Consider the following 21,870-nt stretch of genomic DNA (forward strand, 5'->3'; position numbering starts at 1 on the left):
TTTGGTGGATTCCAAAAATTCTTTTTTTTACCGTGCGACCTTGGTACATTAGTCATACGTTGCTAACACCGATACATTGTCACTTTAAAAATTCCAAAGGTTCTAAGGACTCATGAATGATATTTATATACGTGTAAAACCTATAATGCATATTATGATTCTTTAGTATAAAACTTAACTGTTGTGACGTCATTGAGTGGATCTATAATTGTAACTGGGCCGAGTCTAAATAAACTCATTCCGTACGGATCACCAAACTACACTCCCAGATAAAAATCCATTCAAGAAAATCGCAAAACCGTTTAACATTTTACTGACAGGAAATATCCTAATTGATATTTGCACTAGTTTCTCCTAAACGAGAGGAAATAGCTGTAACACTTAATCACGAGAACGTGCCCAGAAGTTTTTGTTGTCGTATAATAGCGGCGATTAGGTAATAACTAATTTCTTTGGTTACTTAATGGATTCCAATGTGATTCAACATTGTTACGTTTGTGAAATAACAAACATTTTAGACAGGTGATTCGGTATAAGAACTATAATAATTTATATTAGAAAAGGGTGCTAACATGTTTAATTCATTGGAAATATCGCCCCTCCGCTCAAAGAGAGTCATAAGTAAAAAAGCAGAGTTTCAAGAAAACTACCGAGCGACGTTTAAAGATTGTCCTACACCATTTTGGGGTTTAATTAAAAAAACTATTAAAATTAGAATAATAACAACTATTTTTGTCAGTCACAATGGTTTTTAAAGCTCTACAGGGTGATTGATTAGTGGGGTAAAGCTCAATAGATCCGCTATAGTAATAGATAGCAATAAAAGTTAAAAACAAAAATTTTAGCCACCTTTGAGCTTCACATTACAAAATTAGTTAGAATGTTACAGGGTGTTCGATAACATAGTGGCAGACCAAACTTATGTTTTTTTAAATGGAACACCCTATATTTTATTTTAAATTCTAAATCCTGTTAACTTCTACATCACAAAAATATAAAGGTTTGTTATGTTATACACAGTATTTACAAAGTTATAGCCAATTTTATATGAAAATCGTAACAAGTTCAACTCCCTGTATACATAAAAATAAGCAAAACAGCAATGGTTTATTAATGCCATATTTTTTACGTATTGTCAAAACTTTCAAGAATGATTGATATTGCTAATTTTCTTTATATCAAATACAGGGTGAGTTAAAACGCAAGTACATTATTTTCTCAGTAAATTTAAATGGAACACCCTGTATTTTATATCACTATTAAAAAATTGCATTACCGTACTTTAATTTTTAGATAACATTCCCTATGTCTAAATTTATTAGTTTTCGAGATATTTTCACTTTTCATTGGACTAGTAGCGTGGCCACACAGATCACCAAAATTTAATAAACTGGACTGATTTTTTTGGGGTTACGTTAACAATGAAGTTTATAAAATACCTTCATCAACAAGGGATGAGATGAAAAATAGAATACAAAGTGTATTTCGATGTGTTAATTTACAAATGCTTCGTAGAGTAAGTAGCTCGTTCAATGATCGTTTTTGGTGTGCATAAATGTGTTAGGAGGTAATTTTGAACACCTTATGTAATTAAATATTAAAAATATTTTATTAAAAGTAGCTTCTAATTTTTTCAAACATGTTTTTTTTTGCAAAATGTATTACCGATAAATTATTTTTCGTTCTTTATTGGTTACATTGTTACATTTACATAAAAAGTAGTTTTTAATTGTTTCAAAAATGTTGCATGTTGTGGTAGTGTTTTTTTTTTGTAAAATGTATTACTAATAAATTATTTTTTATTTATTTATTTGCTACATTGTTACATTGATTTCCGGTTTGATAATCAGTAATCGTCAATTGTCAATTCAGTCATGGCTTACTTAAAATTTAAATAAATTTAGACACCTAAAATAATTTGCTCTGAAAAATGAAAATATCTCGAAAACTAATAAATTTGGACATAGGGATTGTTATATAAAAATTAAAGTACGGTAATGTTACTTTTCAATAATGATATAAAATACAGGGTGTTCCATTTAACATTACTCAGAAAATAATGTACTTGCGTCTTGACTCACCCTGTATTTGATATAAAGAAAATTAGCAATGTCAATAATTCTTGAAAATTTTGACAATACCATTGCCATTGCTGTTGTGCTTATTTTTATTTATACAGGGAGTTGAACTTGTTACGATTTTCATACAAATTATCTACAGACACTTTTTAACAAATTTTCTCTACCAAATTTGGTATGTATGAATTAAGAATAACAAGTTCTTTTAAAATCCGCAAAAATATATAGGGTGTCCCATTTAAATTAAATAAGTTAGGGGTATTTCCGGTGAAACCGGAAGTGGAGTAGTAACAAAAAATATGGCATCAGATGCCTTTTTGCTCACTGTACTTGCATGCAAAGTTTCATAAATATTGTTCTTTTCGTTTCAAAGATATTTGCTTGGTTCCATACTTTATCCCAACTCTGTATACAAGTAATAGAATTACAGTAAAACCTCCCTTAACCGAAACCGTTTTAACCGAAACATCGTTTAACCGAAATGGCTGACAATTTCAATAATATCGTCAATAAAGAGTCAATTTAAAAAAAGCAATAAAATTAAGGAAAATGAACATGTTTAAGCTTGTTTTTTTTAAGAAATCTTCTATTTTCATTTGTGTTTTCTTTTGACAACAATGTTTTGCAGCTATATCTCGCCAATACTATGTCATTTGATAAAAGAAGAATACAAAAAACAATGTTATTTTTAACCGAAATTCTTGTTATCTGAAACAGTCTCCCCCCCCCCCAATTGTTTCGGTTAACGGAGGTTTTACTGTAAACTAAAAGTAATACTTTTTGTGTAATTTTGATTTATATTTAAAAATTTTACTAAAACTTGATTTTCTCAAAACAGTGATTTTTGACTTGTGCAATCTGCTCGTATACCCTCGATATTTTAAAAGGATGTTACCACACGGTTATTAGACTTTATTACGGTTGTCTTGTCCGACGGTGGTGGGGAGACTTATATTTTTGACCTTACGTCACAAGAGTTTATATTCCCATATTTTTAAATTATTTTCGATCATTGAATGTGTGTTATTGTGTATATATGTGTATTATTTGTGTTATTATGAAATAATAAGACAAATAGTACACATTTTATCTTATACCGGGTGGTGAATCGTAAAAAGGGCCATAGGAAACTCAATGTAAAATTCTGAATTGTCGAATTCCTGCTTCCCTAATTATTCTACATCAAAAGTCATGAGATAATACTTGTAGAGAATTAAAATCTGTATTCAAATCAAAAGTTAAAATTGTTCTACGATTTAAATGCATTCCAAAATTTTGAAAAATATGATACATTTGCCACAATAGGTATGCGTGTAAAAGTAAGGCCACACGTTACTATTTAACTGACAGTGCTCACACCATTGACTGAATTAAAAAATCTTTATTATTAATCCTTTCTCCGCAACTGAGGGTATCTTATCAACTGTATTGTTTTTAAACAATAGATGATAAAATAAAAATATTGACAGTTCAAAAATGTGAAGATTATTGCATTGTGTGTGGCCTAAGTTTGGGCTGAAAACTAAAATGTATTACATTTTTACAAAATTTTGGAATATGTTTAATTACGTAGACCAATTTTAACAGTTATTTCCAATACAGATTTCAATCCTCTTCAAATAGTTTCTAATGTCTTTTGATGTAAAATAATTATTAGGGAAGCTGGAATTCAACAGTTCAGAATTTTACATTGAGTTAATGCAAAACCTTGACGCATGTCAAAATTCCCAATGTGTTTTAATTGTATTCATTTTTTTCGAATCCTGAGAAAACTAATAAATATTTTTGAAAAATTTAAACTCAGAATGAAAGACTACATTATTACCGAGGGCTGAAAGTCCCTGAAAACTTCTATAATGTTTATTTTAATAAGTTACAGGGCTGAAAATAAAAGAGAGGTGTGATATTTAATTTCAAATATTTCATTCAATAGAATCTGCTTGTTTATAGGGGCTTTCCGCCCTCGGTAATAATGTAATCTTGCATCCTGCGTTTAAATTTTTCTAAAATACTTGGTTTCCTCAGGATTCGAAAAAAATCATATTACGATTCAAATGACAGTAAACTCTCGTGACGTAATCTCACCCTTAATGTTCATTGGTTAGTCGATTTAGGCTACCGTAGTAATGTCTAAGAACCGTGATGTTACCAAAGAAATACCAACTACGTATCCAGTAAACAATAGCGGAGTATACCGATTTCAATTGCAATAATATGTCATTTACTGTTTATTTGCACGATTCTTTCTACCCGTCATGTGCGTCTAGTCATTCGCTAATGACTTTTTCTTGCTATTTATAATTTTATCTGTTATGCCTACTCACAGCAAGTGGAAAGAGCTATAAAAACAAGGACGTGAACCTGAATAATTATGTTTTAATGGTAAAGTGAATGCCATTTATTAAATATTATTGCTTTTCTGTTTAAGAGTGCTTTCTGGTTATAGCTATACAGGGTGTCCAGAAACTCTACCGACAAACGAAGACAGGAGATTCCTCAGATAATTTTAAGATAATTTAACCCAATTTACCTAGTCCGAAAATGATTCCTAAGGGAGCTAGAGCTCTTTGAAGATGGCGTCATGTAATTAGTTTTTCTTAAATACCTCCAGAACGCTTCTATTTAGAAAAACGAAAATTGGTATACATATTTACTTTCCAGAAATGAATCGATTTCATCCATTGCGAATTTCTAGTACCGGTCATAGGCGTACGTTTTGGGTAGGGCAACGGTTATTTTATCGCATAATTTTTTTGTCTTTAATTTTTAAGCATTTTTGACTCTAAATTATTTAATTGTGACTTATTCTAGCACTAAAAGGTACTCTTAGTTTAAGTCGATAGGATACACCGTTTGCTAGAAAAATCGATTTGAAAATTTTTCGTTCCTTGAATTAAAAAAAAAGATACAAAAAAAAACTATTTAGAAAGATGAAAACTGGTACATTTATTTATATTCCAGAGATTAATCGATTTCATTAATGGCGAATTTCTAGTACCGGTCATAGGCGTCCGTTTTGGGTAGGTCAACAGTTATTTTATAGCATACCTTTATTGTCTTTAATTTTTAAGTATTTTTGACACTAGATTATTCAATTATGAGATATTCGAGTACTAAAAGTTACTCTTGCTTTAAGTTGGTAAAATACATCGGTTTTTTTTAATTTTTTTAATTTTTTTTTCAAATTCCCAAAACTAAAAACATTCAAATCGATTTTTCTAGAAAACGGTGTATCCTATCGACTTAAAGTAAGAGTACCTTTTAGTACTAGAATACCTCACAATTTAATAATCCAGTATCAAAAATGCTTAAAAGTTGAAGACAAAAAAGTTATGCGATAAAATAACCGTTGCCCTACCCAAAACGTACGCCTATGACCGGTACTAGAAATTAGCAATGGATGGAATCGATTCATTTCAGGAAAGTAAATATGTATACCAATTTTCGTTTTTCTAAATAGAAGCGTTCTGGAGGTATTTAAGAAAAACTAATTACATGACGCCATCTTCAAAGAGCTCTAGCTCCCTTAGGAAGCATTTTCGGACTAGGTGAATTGGGTTAAATTGTCATAAAATTATCTGAGGAATCTCCTGTCTTCGTTTGTCGGTAGAGTTTCTGGACACCCTGTATAGTGAAATATTAATTATTAGATATTATAGACCAGGGCATTTAGGTAGCACTAGAAACGCCTGAATAAATCGATTTTTAAATAGAGAATGGTGTCAGGAACAAAGTCTACTATAGAAAAATTGGTTGAAATGCACAGTTGCATTGTAAAGTGCATAAAATGCATCCAAAAGTGCATAAACATGTCAAAAAATAAACATATTAAAGGCAAGATTTTGTTACTCGGGGGAGTTTTTGGGTCGCTGAACACGACTACGCCATCAAAACTGACCCTCCGAGCACCTGGTACCCAGGGTCAAGGGTCACTGCTAATGCACGTCATCTGGAGGTTTGAGGGTTACCGGCACTAAATTGATGCAAGCAGATTGGTCCTTGGAGGTTTTTGGAGTCGCTGAACACGAATACGCCATCATAACCGACTCCCCGAGCACCTGGTCCTCAGTTTCACTACTAAGGCACGTCACCTTTACCCTCATAAGCTAAAAGGCCCTAACTCCAAAATTTTTGTGTCTTTTATGAGCATTTATGAATCGGCGTATAAAAATACACTTATAAATGTCGTTAGAATTTTTAAACAATAAAATCGATAAAATAAAAATACTGACAGTTCAAAATATTGTTAATACAAGGTGTCCCAAAAGTAGTGGAACGGTCGAATATTTCGCGAATTAAACATCGGATCGAAAAACTGAAAAATACGTGTTCAATCATTTTCAAAAATCTATCCAATGACACCAAACACCAACCCCCACTACACCCCCTGGGGGTGGGGAGGGGGGTAACTTTAAAATCTTAAATGGACACCCCCAGTTTTTCTTGCAGATTTTAATTTGTTAGGTAAAAGTAATCAACTTTTATTCAAGACATTTTTTCTAACTGTGGATAGATGGCGCTATAATAGGGAAAAACGATTTATCATGATACCATAGGTAAATTATAGAAAGGGTCTAATATCTCACGAAATACATTTCCAAATGAGAAACTAAAAAACAGATTTTTAATCTTTTTCGAAAACCTTTTGAATAACACCAAACGTGACCCTCCAACCCACCCCCTGGGGTGGGTTGGAGGGTCTTGGAGGGACTTTATTACAGATTCGGATCCGTCACGAAAAATTAAGCAACATTTATTCGAAACATTTTTTGGAATTATTAATAGATGGCGCTTTAATTGGAAAAATACGATTTGTTAGCGCCATCTATCAGAAATTTTAAAAAATGTTTCGAATAAATGTTGCTTAATTTTTTATGGCGAATCCGAATCTGCCATAAAAAGTGGGGGTTGATGTTTAGGATTTTAAAGTTACCCCCCACCCCACCTCCAGGGGGTGGGTTGGAGGGTCATGTTTGGTGTTATTCGATAGGTTTTCGAAAAAGATTAAAAATCTGTTTTTTAGTTTCTCATTTGGAAATGTATTTCGTGAGATATTAGACCCTTTCTATAATTTACCTATGGTATCAGGATAAATCGTTTTTCCCAATTATAGCGCCATCTATCCACAGTTCGAAAAAATGTCTTGAATAATAAAAGTTGCCTACTTTTACGTAAAGAATCCAAATTTGCAAGAAAAACTGGGGGTTTCCATTTGAGATTTTTAAGTTAAGTGTTTGGTGTCATTGGATAGATTTTTGAAAATGATTGAACGCGTATTTTTCAGTTTTTTGATCCGATGTTTAGTTCGCGAAATATTCGACTGTTTCGCTACTTTTGGGACACCCTATATAATAATTTCATTGTGACCGAAGGCAACCTTATACACATTCTTGCCTGTACGAGGGAGTTAGGGCTTCTTAGAATCTGATATGTCAGCATCCAACTTTAAAATAAAAAGCCCTAAATCCATTTTTCTCCTAAATTTAAATATTCTTATGTTAACGTTAAAACCATAATTTTAACATTGAAACAAAACCATTTACACATTAAATTCATTTAAAAATATCAAAACTGTGATGCTGGAGAAAAAATTGGTTTTCCTTGGCTCCTGTAAAATTTTGTTCTTTGGGGATAAGGCTTTTTAACTTATGAGGGCAGACCTTCTCGAGTTTCGAGGGTTTTCGGCACTGAATGCATGCAAATAGACTAAGTAGGAGGTTTTTGGAGTCACTGAATACGAATACGTCATAAGAACTGACCCTCGGACCACCTGGTACCCAAGGTTACTGCTAAGGCATGTTATCTTCTGGAGTTTGGAGGGTTTCTGGGTACCAGGTACTCCGGGGTCTGGTCTGATGGCGCATACTTCTTCAGCAACCCCAAAAACCGTCGATTAATCTGTTTGCATCAATTTAATGCCGAAAGTCGTCGAAACTCCATATGACGTGCCTTAGCAGTGAACTTGGGCACCACTTGGTCGGTTATGATGACGATTTCGTATTCAACTATCCCAAAAACCTCCGAGTAACATTAATATACTTATTTTGACATGTTTATGCACTTTTGGATGCATTTTATGAGATTTAATATGCAACTATGCATTTCCAACCATATTTCTATTGTATACTTTTTTCTTGACATCATCCTGAAATTTTTTTATTCTACGTCCTCCTCATAAGAACCTTCTCGATTTAGTCTGGAACCAATATGGCCAATGTTTCTCTATCTTTGGCTTGGAAAATTAAGTATTTTCCAGATGCATGGGCCAAATTTATTATGTTATTGCGTAAGATTAACCCAGTAACGCCCAATTTGTAGTCTTTCCGAGCATAAAATTTAACTTATCTTAAACCACTAATTAGTATAAAATTAATTGATCATTTGAATCACATCCAAATCATATTTGATACTTTACAAATATTCATCTGTTTCATCATATGTAACGACTTAAAAACATTAATGCACTTTTTCAAATACATGTACTAGGAGTATATAGACCGTATTAAAATTCTTGGCATCAAGGTTAAATCGAATTCACCTTGCCAAATAGTTTTGCAATGTTTAAAGAAGTTGAAGTGATACAGTGTGTTTAATTTATAACTATGTAATTCCTTCTTCATAAAGATTTACTGTTTGTTCAGCTGTGTTAAGTAATATTTGTAACAGTGGAACTACCACAGAAAATGGTCTAACAGTAAAGCCCCAACTAACTATGGCAGCCGATTGTTAAGGCTTCGCCTAGCTCAGTAAGTCAGTGCTCAGTGCCGGATTAACCATTAGGCAAAGTAGGCAGTTGCCTAGAGATCTCGGCCCCAAAGGGGGCCTCGCAGGGCCCAAAACGAAAAAATAATAATTAGAATTAAATAAAAACTATAAATAATATTAAGTTGGAAAATTCAAATTTCGAGCAATACCATAAAAGCTATGGTGGACGTATAAAGTATAAAACTACATTACAATGTATACTTTTGTTCACATAGAAAGCCTATTCTAAAAATATTAGTCTCTGTGGTTAAGTTTCTATCTACTCGAGGATTAGCTTTTAAAGGTGATACAAAATAATGGGAATTTTTGGGAATAATGGGAAGCATTTTAAAGCTACTTGCAGAGTACGATCCTTTTTTAAGCTCCCATTTATCTAAGTATGGCAATAAGGGTAATGGAAAACCTTCTTCTTCTTCTTAAAGTGTCGATTCAACACAAGATTTCTCTCATATTGACCAGTTGACGGAATACTAAGACGGAATGTTAAGATATTTTAGTTCATTTGATGGTAAAGTATATGAGCGTTTTCTCACATTCATACCCATAAGTAGCCATACTATCTTTCATCTGCTGTTTTAACCGTTTTAAACGACTGTGGCATTGATGTAAACGACATGAGGGGACAATTATACGACAATCTTGCAAACATGTCAGGCAAATACAATACTCTCTAGGCTCATTTATCTAAGATTAACAAACTTGCAATTTACATTCCTTGTGCCGAACACTCGCTTAATTTGGTTGGAACAAGTGCTGCTGAAAGTTGCGTTAAAGCAATATCGTATTTTCGGTTTGTTCAGTCCGTGTACAACTTTTTCTCAGCCTCTACTCACCGTTGCGAAGTTATGATCAAATGATTAAATGAAACTATGCTACCATACACTAGCGATCCCATTCGCCACGATCTAGTCTTTAAAAGAACAAGCAGCACTAGATGAGTGTAAGGGCTGGTGAAACAAGAGCATTGTGTAAAGGTTACAATGCCTTCAAATCTGCTCTTCATACTCTTGCTGAAGATACTATTCAGAAAGCTGAAACTGTTCATGAGGCTAAGTATTTGTTGAAAGAAATGTCAAAAAAAGAAACATTTATAGTGAATGGGTTTTGGACAACAATTTTAGAACGTATCAATCAACGCAGTCAGTAAATCATTACAGAGAGAATAGATTGAACTTCAAACTGCAGTTCAGCTTCTAAATTCACTTTTGGAGTTCTTACAATCGCAAAGAGATAATTTTGCTTGCTTCGAGTAGAACAATTCCTTGAATATTTCGACAGGAGTAAATGAGAGCGAGCAAGAAAACTACATTTTGATTATGCTAAATTCCAATGAAGTTTTTCTACAGGTTGGAGAAAAGTTGAAAGTTTAAACGTATCTACCAATTTTGGATAAGCTAATTAATCAACTGAGTCGTCGGGTCTAGGACATTTCGCCGTCGCCGTTTCGCCGTCGAGCCATTTCGCCGTCGCCATTTCGTTGTTAGCATTCGTACTTATAATTTCGGGATGATCATTACTTGTATATAAGTTTTGAATGGTTTTCGAACGATCATATTATATACTATCACTTTTGCATAATGAAGTTTTTTATTTTTGATACAGTAAAAACAATTGAAATTGAAATCCCTTTTCTCAATATTGTTTATTTCCGGGAATCTGATAATAGTCATATTTATCTATTTAATGATGTATTCTCAGACGAAAACAATGTATAGTTGAATACGAAAATATAACTTGGTTTTACTAGCAACATCAGCATTTTATTTACACTGACATTTAGTATAAAAAAAAGTTAGTATGTTATCACATTCTTGCGACATTTAGCATAAAAAAAGTTAGTATGTTATAACGTTCTTGTAAACTTAACCAATGCAGGGATGGCGACGGCGAAACGGCCGACGGCGAACTGGCTCAACGGCGAAACGGCCGACGGCGAAGTGGCTTGACGGCGAAAAGGCGACGGCGAAATGGCGACGGCGAAACGGCGACGGCGAAACGTCCCAGTCCGTGAGTCGTCGGCTGACAGCGTACGGGTCAATTAACTCAGTATTTGGTGTTTTGTGTGTTTTTCCAAAAATGAGTGATACTCAAATAAAGGAGTGTTCTTCAAAATTGCATGAGAACTATTCTGATTATATTCAACCTGAAATTGAAGACGAACTAGTGCAGTTCAAATATTTTATACCAGCTTCAAGACTTACAGGGAAAACAATTTATTCCTGATTCACAGTCATTTTAGGTTATTTATGAGAACAAACTCGAATGGACGTGCGGTGGTTATCCGAGGCTTTAGAGGGAGAAGGGGGAGGTTTCTTAAGGGGTCTCATAGTTTGGGTTGCCTAGGGGCCTCGAGATTCTTAATCCGGGACTGACTGTGCTCAGGTCTTATTCGTCTTATCTTAGTCGAAAATGTAACAATGAGTCTTGGAAGGGACAAATAGAACAAAATTAACTAATCATATTTATTTAGGATAAAAAATATAATGAAATGATACTTAAATATACAAGCAAATCCTGCCTATAGCTTTACAATAAAATGATACTTATGGCACTGTTGACTTGCTTGCTGTGGAGGATGAAGGTGGATGTTGTTGGCTCCAGATGATGTGAATAGGTCTTAGATGTTTGCCATTTGAAGGTGTTCAAGTAGCCGTTGTGGTCTTGAAGATAGCTGCAGTCTTAAGTAGGTTTATCCTCGTTGTGTTTACCCACCATCGACGATGAAGATAAGAAAGATCCCTACGAGAAGGAGGAACAGAAATTAGTTAATTGGACCTAAACACTAGAATAGCAAACTCTGTATTAGAGAGGCATCAAACGTTTTCAAAAGTTCCTTACCATATCTTGCAAAATTACAATTATAAGAAAACTATTAAATAAAATAGCAAATTGACAAGAATCAAGTGAATAGAATTACTATTAACAGAATTAGTTCAATGTATTTAAAGATACTAACTGCATAAAGTTTTATGACAAGTATTATAGCCAACTAGAGAATTTTTACAATGTATAATGAGAAATAAATCTTATCTCAATAAAAACTGGCTTTTCGAAAAAGCAAAACATTGTGTTTTAAACTAAGGGCACATGACAAGCGCTTAACGTGCGTTTTGGTAACGCGCGTTTTGATAACGCGCAATTACAACTATGGTAGGGGAGCCCAAGCGGGGATTTTTGCAGTTACTCGAGCGCGTCAGATTATCATATGGGGAGAAACCTGGTACCCTGCAGATGTGCCTCTACCATATATTGGCTCTTAACACAGGGGAGTTCGTTAAGGGGGGCCCGAAAAAAAAAATCTATCCTTAAAAAAACTCGAAATTGTCAGATTAAGATAAGGTAAGTTAAGTACATGGAAAAGAGTGTATATTTAAAAAATCTGACGATTTGAGCCGGGCGTAAGGAAATGGGTGAGTCCCAAAATTTCACAAGAAAAAAGCGAATATTTCGCGAAATGAATGCCAGATCAAAAAACTAAAAAATATGTGCTCAACATTTTTTAAAAATCTATCGAATGATACCAAACACGACTGCCCACGGAGAGGGGTGGGGGGTAAATTTAATATTTTAAATACGAATCCCGCGATATTTCGCGAAATGAACATCAGATCGAAAAACTGTAAAATACACTTATTTATTATTTTTAAAAAATCTATCGAATGGCACCAAACACGACCCCCCACGGAGGTGGGGTATGGGGTTACTTTAAAATCTTAAATAGGAGCCCCCATTTTTTATTGCAGATTTGAATTCCTTACGAAAAAATAAGTAACTTTTATTCGAAACATTTTTTCGAATTATGTATAGATGGCGTTATAATCGGAAAAAACGATTGTTGGAAATGGAAAATTAAATTAAAAAATGGCAAGCGCCCACTAAAATGGAAAATGTTACTTAACTTTTTTTGGTTTTAGGACCTACTCTTCACAACCCAATAGGTCTCCAAAGCGCTCGAGTGACTGCACATTTAGCATACTTTGCTCCCCTACCACTATGTATATACAATAGGGTGCATCGAAAAAATAAAAGTTGGAAATGTTATATCTAATAGCGTGAAAAAGTTGCTAGTGTTATTTTTCAGCATATTAGTATTTTTAATTTTTTTTTCTGAGCGAATTTTCTGCCGACGTTGAATTTTATTAAGTATCTGAGTTTTATGGAAATTTCAATTTATATTATTTGGAATAAAATATGTGCTAAGTCGATCTAAGATCAATTAAAGAAAACTTAAAATGTTGTCAATTACAAATTTAAACGATATTTAAAGTTTTATTGTTTTTTCAGTCTCCCCAGCCCCTTTGAAATGTCCCGCTTCGTGAGTCCGTGCATGTAATTTTCACTTATGTTTGGTGCGATGCCTTACTTTGTTATTGTTGTTGTTTGTAAATTAAAGATTTTTAAAATGGATAAACCAGGACCATGGGGAATAAAATCAAGATGTGCTGTGAACCGCCCCATTTTTGGACAACCGCCAAATATACCTGAAAATGTTTTACCGAAATACAAACAAGCGATGAAGTTTTGTGGTTGATGAAGTTTTGTGGTTGCAAGAGGATAAAAAACTCAGCAAGAAAGAGCCAGAATTTTCTGGTATTGCCGAACATGTTGCAATTAAACTGGAGGAAATATGGAAAAAGGCTTTAATTCCAATAATTTAACATACAAGAATTATTCAGCTTTTAAAAGCCTACCATGACAAATATATGAAACATGAAACCATTTAAGAACAGGCAAAACAGTGAATTTTACAAAAATTAAATTCAATGCTTTAAGAACAAATAACATTTGTGCATGAGCCAGGGTGCAAATATTTCGGATATGGGTATCCGCTGTCTGGTATATCAGAAAGTATCAAATCCAGCTATTGCATGTGACGAAACAGTCCTAAATACTGGCGTTAAGGGTGATGTAATACGGCTGTTAGAAGAACATCTTAAAAAACCGCTTCAGTGGTTTGTATGTCTGCGACATTCAAATGATCTACCCCTTGGACATCAAAAGAAGTTTGCCAGTGACCAAATCAAAAAACGTGAGGGTCTTCAAACTTTCTCCTTAAAAAATTTGATTCAAACGACTACTTTGAGTTAATTAACTAACAAGAACATCACCTTACAGAACCATCTATATTCTCTAGATTTTCGAGTGAGAATCTGCGAGATTTTATTAAGAATCCTAACTTAGACCCTTTTAACATTGAGATTGAGAAAAATCACTGCCACAAACAGTGTGTAGAACGATGTGTCAAACTTGTGACATAAGCTTCTCTAGCAGTTTGTGGAGCGTATTCGAGGGATGGATTTATAAAAACTCGAATTAATTCCAGAAAAACTATGCCCCACTTTAATGCTAAATCGGAAGACATCTTCGAATAGAATGCTTTTACCATATTTTTTTGTAATATTTATATACCTAATTTTGTACTTTGCTTTATATTTATTTTAGTATTAAAAAACTTGTGTGACGTCAGGGAGACGGATAAGTTAGGCTATTTTGTTATAAAATGAATGTTTTAGTATACTTTTCTTAAGTAAAATTTTTAATTGCGTTGTGAAACCAGAAAATATTTTCCAATTTAAACCGAATTTATTTATTCAAATTCTATAAGGTATTACATTTCCCTTGCAAAATAAATACGCATAATAATGTATTTTTTCTAATTCTTAGTTGCCGTGGGGGACAGAAAATATTTTTTTATTTCAACGCAATTTGACTAAAATACTAAATAGTGTGTTAGGCAACTTTTTATGAGCTATTACATTTTCGTTTCGAAAATTTTTGTCGTCTGTTAACATTTTTTCAAAAATTTTAATTGTCTTGGGGGGGGGGGGGGGCAGAAGATATTTTCCAATTTCGAAAAAATTTTACCAGAATACTTAACAGTTGATTAGGCAACTTTTGTGAGGTATTACTTTTCCATCGCAAAAAAAAATTTTTTTCGCCTTTTTCGATGCACCCTAATATACAATTTACATACATTTTATTCAGGCAATGCACTTGTTAACGCGCGTTAAGCGCTTGTCATTTTAATTGTAACTTACTGAAAATTTTGTGGAAGTTAGAGAAACACAACTCCCATAAGATTTTTATGGGGTCTACACATAGTTTTACTATAGGTTTGGCTGAGTATGTAACTATAATGTCTTATACATAATTTAAAATTTGTAACAAAATATGTCATATTGTCGGTGCATTGAGAGCAGGGTATGTTTCTCATAGATAATGTAGGTTTGTCCTTAGCTGAATCCCATTCTTGGTTTTTATGCTTTTTTTTTTGGATATTATCAGCGTTTCCAGAGAATGTCATAACAAACAGAATGTTTTGGTGGAATAATTTATATTTTGAGTTTATAAGATTGAATATATATTTTTAAATAATTTTAAAACGTACATAATTGTTAAAGTTATTTTTCTTCAATAATACTCATTTGGCTGACTTTGGTTGTCTGAATCTCCTATTCCAGAACTTAACACGTTCGCTACCAAGCGACACATATATGAGCCACATCGATTTTCCCATAGACCAGCGTCTCACTCGTGAGTCGGGGATCGCATTGAACATAATTGCAATTTAAAAAGCTCTGGCCTATGAGGACGAAACTTAAATAACCCCTTGGTAGCGAACGGGCAAATATCACTTTTATTAGAGTTGTCGTCTATTAATCTTGTCTGTATTACGTCTTCCTCACTTTCAGAGTTTCGACTTCAAAGTTCAGTTATCTTTTACTTTTCAGTGTTTTTATATTTCGTCGACCTTTCGGTTTGAAGATCCTCTGGACGTTTTTTGATTGGTATTCTGTCCAAAGTGTTTCAATTGTAGTAGGTACTGTTCTATTATTTCGTTGTTATATCTCAAAAACGTTTATTCGTGACTTAGGCGTTTTTGATATGTATCGACACATTTGACAGGTTGATGTATTTTAAAGGCCATCACTATATTTATATCGTTGATACTACATACGGAATATAATTATAATTTATAATAGTTGTTATGATATATACTTCCATTTAAATTGATAAAGAAACAGGTTAAAGTTTTTGTTTTCTCAATTTCATATTAAGTATGCAAAATTAAAATAAGGTCAAGAGGTGTATAAAAAATAAAATATGCTCTGCTGAAAATTAAAAACACAGCTGCCAAAGAATAGCCAAGTAATGAAAATATGTAGAAAAATATTTTATTACTATGTGATTTCAATATTTAAATAGTGTATAGTGATATGCCGTTTCTAGAAACTATTTTAATGGATTTATTAATTATTGTAAAATAATGATAATCAAGGAAAACAAACAAATATGACGCAATAAAACTTACAAAGCAGAAATTTCAATTTTAGTCAGAGAACGAAATAGTTTTGATTAATTTCGAAGTTCGTGGATTATTACGGAATTTGAGGAGAAAGAGGAGTAATTTCAGTGGCGTGTAAAATTATACTATAATTTTACGTTTATATTTCTATAATTTTATAATTAAACTATTATTTCAGTAAGCAATAAGTAACATTTCATGCAACAATTCACTGCCAACTATTTCGGTCTTTGAGTATAAGGTTACGGCCAGATGAGCGACAATTACAGCGCTGTAAGAGCAGTAAAATGAAGCTCGAAAAATGGGTACTACAGTGAGTATAGTGGATGGCCAGGCAGCGCTCTAAATATCTCTGCAGCGATTTACTATTGGGACCGTGCAAGTTCGGAAAAGCGACACCTGGTTTCATAGCTCGGCAAATTGTTTCGCACTTTTAATTATATTGACCAATCATATTGTCCTGGTTGCTGGATAATTGTCAAGGCCGTAGCCCAAAAAAGATTATAAGAAGAAAAAGTAAGATTTAGGTTATGTTATTAAAAGGTAAACGTAAACAATTGTATGTAGTAAATAAAATTAATTATTAAAATGCAGTACTTCAAGCAAAATACAATTAATTAAATATACTTTTATATAATTGCATATCATATCAATATTGTGAGCAACATATAATTTTTCTTCTTCAATGATAGTAGGTATGAAATACACGTCAATTTGACAATTTCAATTGACAATATGAATTATTTAAGAAAGTTGCAAGATTTCTCCGCTGTCCGCGCACGATCGTTTCTCGTATCCTCCAAGTACTGTCACACCGCGAATACTCACCGTGCGACCCATTTTTCGAGCTTCATTTTACTGCTCTTACAGCGCTGTAAGTATCGCCCCTTGATCAAAGTCTTATTAAAAAAAAAACGATAAAATCCTTTATAAAAGATATATTTGTTAAAATCCCTATACAGGACTACATCACAGAACAGAACTACTTTTCGATCGGATGACCGATCGCTAACATGCTAACCATCAAAGTAAAAAGTTTTTTTTTTTCAAAGTGTTATTCTTTTCCTTTTGCGGACTGTGCAAATCTGCTGCTTATGCCAGTTCTTTATCTTATTTCTTCCAGTTTTGCATACATATAATCGTTTTATTTCTTTTATTTCAGGTTGGTTCATAAAATATTTAAACGACAAACATATTCTGAAATGAAATCCACTTTATATACTCCCACAAAAATAATTTCTTTAAAATCTTTTTTATATTGTACTGGTTATGTCTTAAAATACATAAATCTGTACCTACACAAAATTGTGGGACGATGTTAAAATATATTTTTGAAATTTGGCAGATAGCCAGCACACAGGCAGCGTTGCATACTTTCATCGTGATTCAGTAACGGCCAATAAACCAATATCAGGGAAAACAATTTATAGTAAAAACAGTCATGTTCAAATAGATTGAGACATAAATTCAAAAATAGGATTTATTAAACGCTTGAATGAAATCGAGATTAGACTGATATAAGTAGTTGAGATACAGGAAATTCACACCAAAAAAATTACACTCACAGACAAAAATATTGCATATTTTATTTTAAGTCTGTTTTTGAAGTATATTTTTTCTTGTCACCAAGAAAATGGTCCAAAAAGTTTTTCAATTAAATATCTTTTAAAAATATTTTACAAATATTTTTATTAGGTTGAAAAACTTAGACTTTCATTTAGCAGATGCCGCTACGCACCTACTACCTTCACGTCAGTTGCAATGGGGGGACTAATGAATGTCGAAAATTTTTACTTGGAGTAGAGATAGCAGCCTATGCATTCTCTGAAGAGCCTCTAACAAGAGGTGAAATCGTCGATAAGAGTGCTGGCCGCGCTCTCTAACCTAAGTAAAAATTAAGACAGTTTTGGCCTCGCATTGCAACTGAATAAAAATGGTATACATTTTTATTTTATATTAGTATTACTCCTATAGAGTAACTAGGTCCATTTTCCGTTGGAACTTAACAAGCTGTAGACGGGGTTGTGAATTGCAACTTTTTAGAATTCCCTCTTGTCTTCAATGCAGCATCCATCTGGCTTGCAATTTTTAGAAGTCATGGAGGTGTCACCAGGAAAATGGTCCAAAAAGTTTTTCAATTAAATATCTTTTAAAAATAGTTTACAAATATTTTTATTAGGCTGAAAAACTTACGACTTCTATATTTTTTTTCTTTGAAAAATATGTCCTTTTTATTGCTAAATAGGTTGTGCTGGACTATTCTACGTATATTCATTAACTCTTTCGTTCACGAATTAAATTTCTTTAAACTAAAAATTTGAAATTTGCAACTTAGCAAGAATGATTTTTTGCGAATTTTTGGTATGAGTTTTAGATTTTCAAAATGCACAGTTTGGTCACTACAAGATGTCCTCATATGAGGACATTGTGAGCCAATGCTCACTCAATATTTTTAAATGCCGACAAAAAACAAAAATTAAAGTATTTTAGGTATTCAATAAGTAATGTATGATTATCTTACACTTACAAAACGATTTTCTTCTTTACTTATACAGAGATGAACATTACAGTTGTTGCACGATGCACGTCATCAACAATTGAAGGGAAACAACAACGAAAATAGAACACTTTTTACGGCAACACTTTAACAACTCAGTACATACTTAGTATTTACTCCCCTAGTGCTAGCCGTAGGGTGCATCCTTCTAGGCATGCTTCGCAGAAGGATTTGGGAGGCTTCTGTCAGGTCGATTCCATTCCTTCTGTCATTGATTATAAATTTTCTGTGCAGCAATTCTTAATTCTGCAATTTCAGTGTTCTTGCTTGTATACGTCGTTTTAGGATGTACCGGGTGTCCCAATAAGAATGGCTCTATGCCATATCTCAGGAACCGTGTATAGTACAGCTTTGAGAAAAAAATATTTATGACAAAAGTTGCCTCGGGAAAAGCCTGGAAATTATTTTCATAATTGTAGGTCCACCGCTACAGGGCGTAATTGAATATCAAAAATTAAAAAATCAAAATTTTACAAAATTTACCTAATGAAAGGGCACTGAAAATCCAATCATCGTATTCTTCATAAAATTCTGCGCATATTTGATTTCACAATTTTAAGTCTACATTTGCAAATAAGAGGTGGGGGTGAGTGGGAACCTTCTTATGAAAAAATGGCTGTAAGTCCAGTTCTGCTAAATCGAATTTTGCATACTTAGTCTTGTGAAAACAACTCTTTATCGTCAATATAAGAGTCGTATTTTCAAAATAGCCTAATAAGTAATATGCCAGCTAGTAGGCGTTATTTAATTATTTTCGGAAATCTAGTTTTCTTTGGAGAATATTAAATACAAGTATGCATTTTTAATCCTGTATTACAAAATTAGACCAAATTAGCAACATAATACCGAAAACCGCATGTCGATACCTTTTTCTATCTCGAGATATCTTAAGAAACGTGTAAATTTTAAACAACTGTTGTCACCGGTAAACGAAGTTAAGGAAAAGTAGTGTGCTATGAAAAAAAACAAAGAAACATTTTCCAGATGTAAACGTATATAATTAATTAAAACAACAGTAAGACAAACAACACTATAAAATATAAAGAGAAATAAAAACAACTACTTACTTAGTGACGACCTAAATGTTCAAATTGTTGCCCATTATTTTCGATGCAAGCATTTACTCTTTCAAGAGTAGATTGAACAGCAGTCTCAATTTCTGCTTTCGCAATGCTTTGAATGGCGTTTCGTATTCTCTAGATTCTAGATCATGTTTTCTCGAGTAGTGAGCCTAGCGGCAAAAACAAGGTCTTTAATCCGTCCCCATAAATAAAAGTCCAAAACAGTTAAATCTGTTGCTATTCAATCTACTCTTGAAAGATTTCGAAAACTATGGGCAAAAATTTGAACATTTAGGCAGTCACTAAGACTAAGTAAGTAGTTGCTTTTATTTCTTTGTTATATTTTATAGTGTTGTTTGTCTTATTGTTATTTTAATTAATTATATACGTTTACATCTGGAAAATGTTTATTTGTTTTTTCCATAGCACACTACTTTTCCTTAACCTCGTTTACCGGTGACAGTAACAGTTATGTTTAAAGTTTACACATCTCATAAGATATCTCGAGATAGAAAAAAGGTATCGACATGCGGTTTTCAGTATTATGTTGCTAATTTGGTGTAATTTTGTAATACAGAATTAAAAATGCATACTTCTATTTAGTATTTTCCAAAGAAAACCAGATTTCTGAAAATAATGAAATAACGCCTCCTAGCTTGCATATTACTTATTAGGCTATTTCGAAAATAAGACACTTACATTGACGAAAAAGAGCTGTTTTCAATAAGACCAAGTTTGCAAAATTCGATTTAGCAGAACCGGACTTAAAGCCATTATTTCATAAGAAGGTTCCCTCTCACCCCCACCTCTTATTTGCAAAGGTCGACTTAAACTTGTGAAATCAAATATGCGCAGAATTTTATGAAGAATACGATGATTGGATTTCTAGTGCCCTTTCATTAGGTAAATTTTGTAAAATTTTGATTTTTTAATTTTTGATATTCAATTACGCCCTCTAGCGGTGGACCTACAAATATGAAAATAATTTTCAGGCTTTTCCCGAGGCAACTTTTTTATAAATATTTTTTTCTCAACGCTGTACTATAAACGGTTCCTGAGATATGGCCGAGAGCCATTCTTATTGGGACACCCGGTACATGTTCGATGGGATTTGCATTAGGACTCGTTGGTGGTCAGTCTAGGGTCTCAATCCCAACATCCTCAAAATATTGTATGACTGCTCCTGCTGCATGTGCACACGCATTGTGATGCATTAAAACTATAAGCATTATTATTATTATTGTCATACATTAGCACTTATCATACCCAATGAAGCCAGTCATACCCAATGGTACCAGTTAGCATTTATTCGAATATTCGCCCCAATAAGCTCCGTACGACTCTCCCAACTAATGCCACTCCAAAGCATGATGGAACCTCCACCAAAGCTAACATTGTGTACAAGATTACATTCTGCGACACGTTACCCACTCCTCATAGGCCAGGGTAACAAGACAAAAATATACCCTGTTCGTGACACTTCAGCAGCCAGGGTACTGAAGCGTTTTTTCGACAAGTAATACCTATAGGAACAAATTGTAACTATTTCCTGCGTAGGATCTGGCGGCCATTTTTATTTATAAACAATTAACTGTCAAAAAATGGCATTTTTCCCTTTTTTTTTCAAATCAATGGAAAACAGTGAAACTTATTATTTTTTAGTACAAATATATTTGAGATTATGGAAAAATCTTTAAAATTACATACTACAAAGTTTGATATACTCATTTATTGTTAATATAATTGTGAAAAAAGGTCGGAATTGCAAAAAAAAATATTTTCGCAATAACTGTTGTAAAAATTAGTGTACAGGTTTGAAATTTTTGTCAAATGAGGGTTCTTTGGTGCTTAATATGTGATAAAAATTTCAAAGCGATCCATTCAATTGTTTAAATTTTATTCGAATTGTTTATCTCAGAGAGCATTTTTTGCAATAACATAAGTCAGAAAAAAATGACGATAGAACCATTCCACAGGTGTCAAATGGAAGAGCGTGAGCTATATTTTCAACTTGATTTAAAAAAAGCGAATAAAAAATGCATTTATTAGTAATAAATAATTATGCAAAAGTATCGTAAATCTTTCCTTATAAACTTTTTGAAT

The 21,870-nt window shown here is 33.0% G+C and overlaps 1 protein-coding gene and 1 long non-coding RNA gene across 3 annotated transcripts in view; one reads left to right on the forward strand and one right to left on the reverse strand.

Annotated features, from left to right (window-relative positions):
- Positions 1-21,870, forward strand: part of LOC114329203 (alpha-actinin, sarcomeric) — a 377,312-nt gene that overhangs the window by 256,199 nt on the left and 99,243 nt on the right. The gene's annotated exons all lie outside the window — the stretch shown is intronic.
- LOC114329204 (uncharacterized) overlaps positions 11,292-21,870 on the reverse strand; it is a 58,200-nt gene continuing 47,621 nt past the window's right edge. Inside the window, exon 2 of the long non-coding RNA XR_003652283.2 lies at positions 11,292-11,582. This is a non-coding gene — a long non-coding RNA (uncharacterized LOC114329204). The remainder of the gene's footprint in view (positions 11,583-21,870) is intronic.

This window comes from Diabrotica virgifera, chromosome 1 (assembly GCF_917563875.1).
Source record: "Diabrotica virgifera virgifera chromosome 1, PGI_DIABVI_V3a".
Lineage (NCBI taxonomy): Eukaryota > Metazoa > Arthropoda > Insecta > Coleoptera > Chrysomelidae > Diabrotica > Diabrotica virgifera.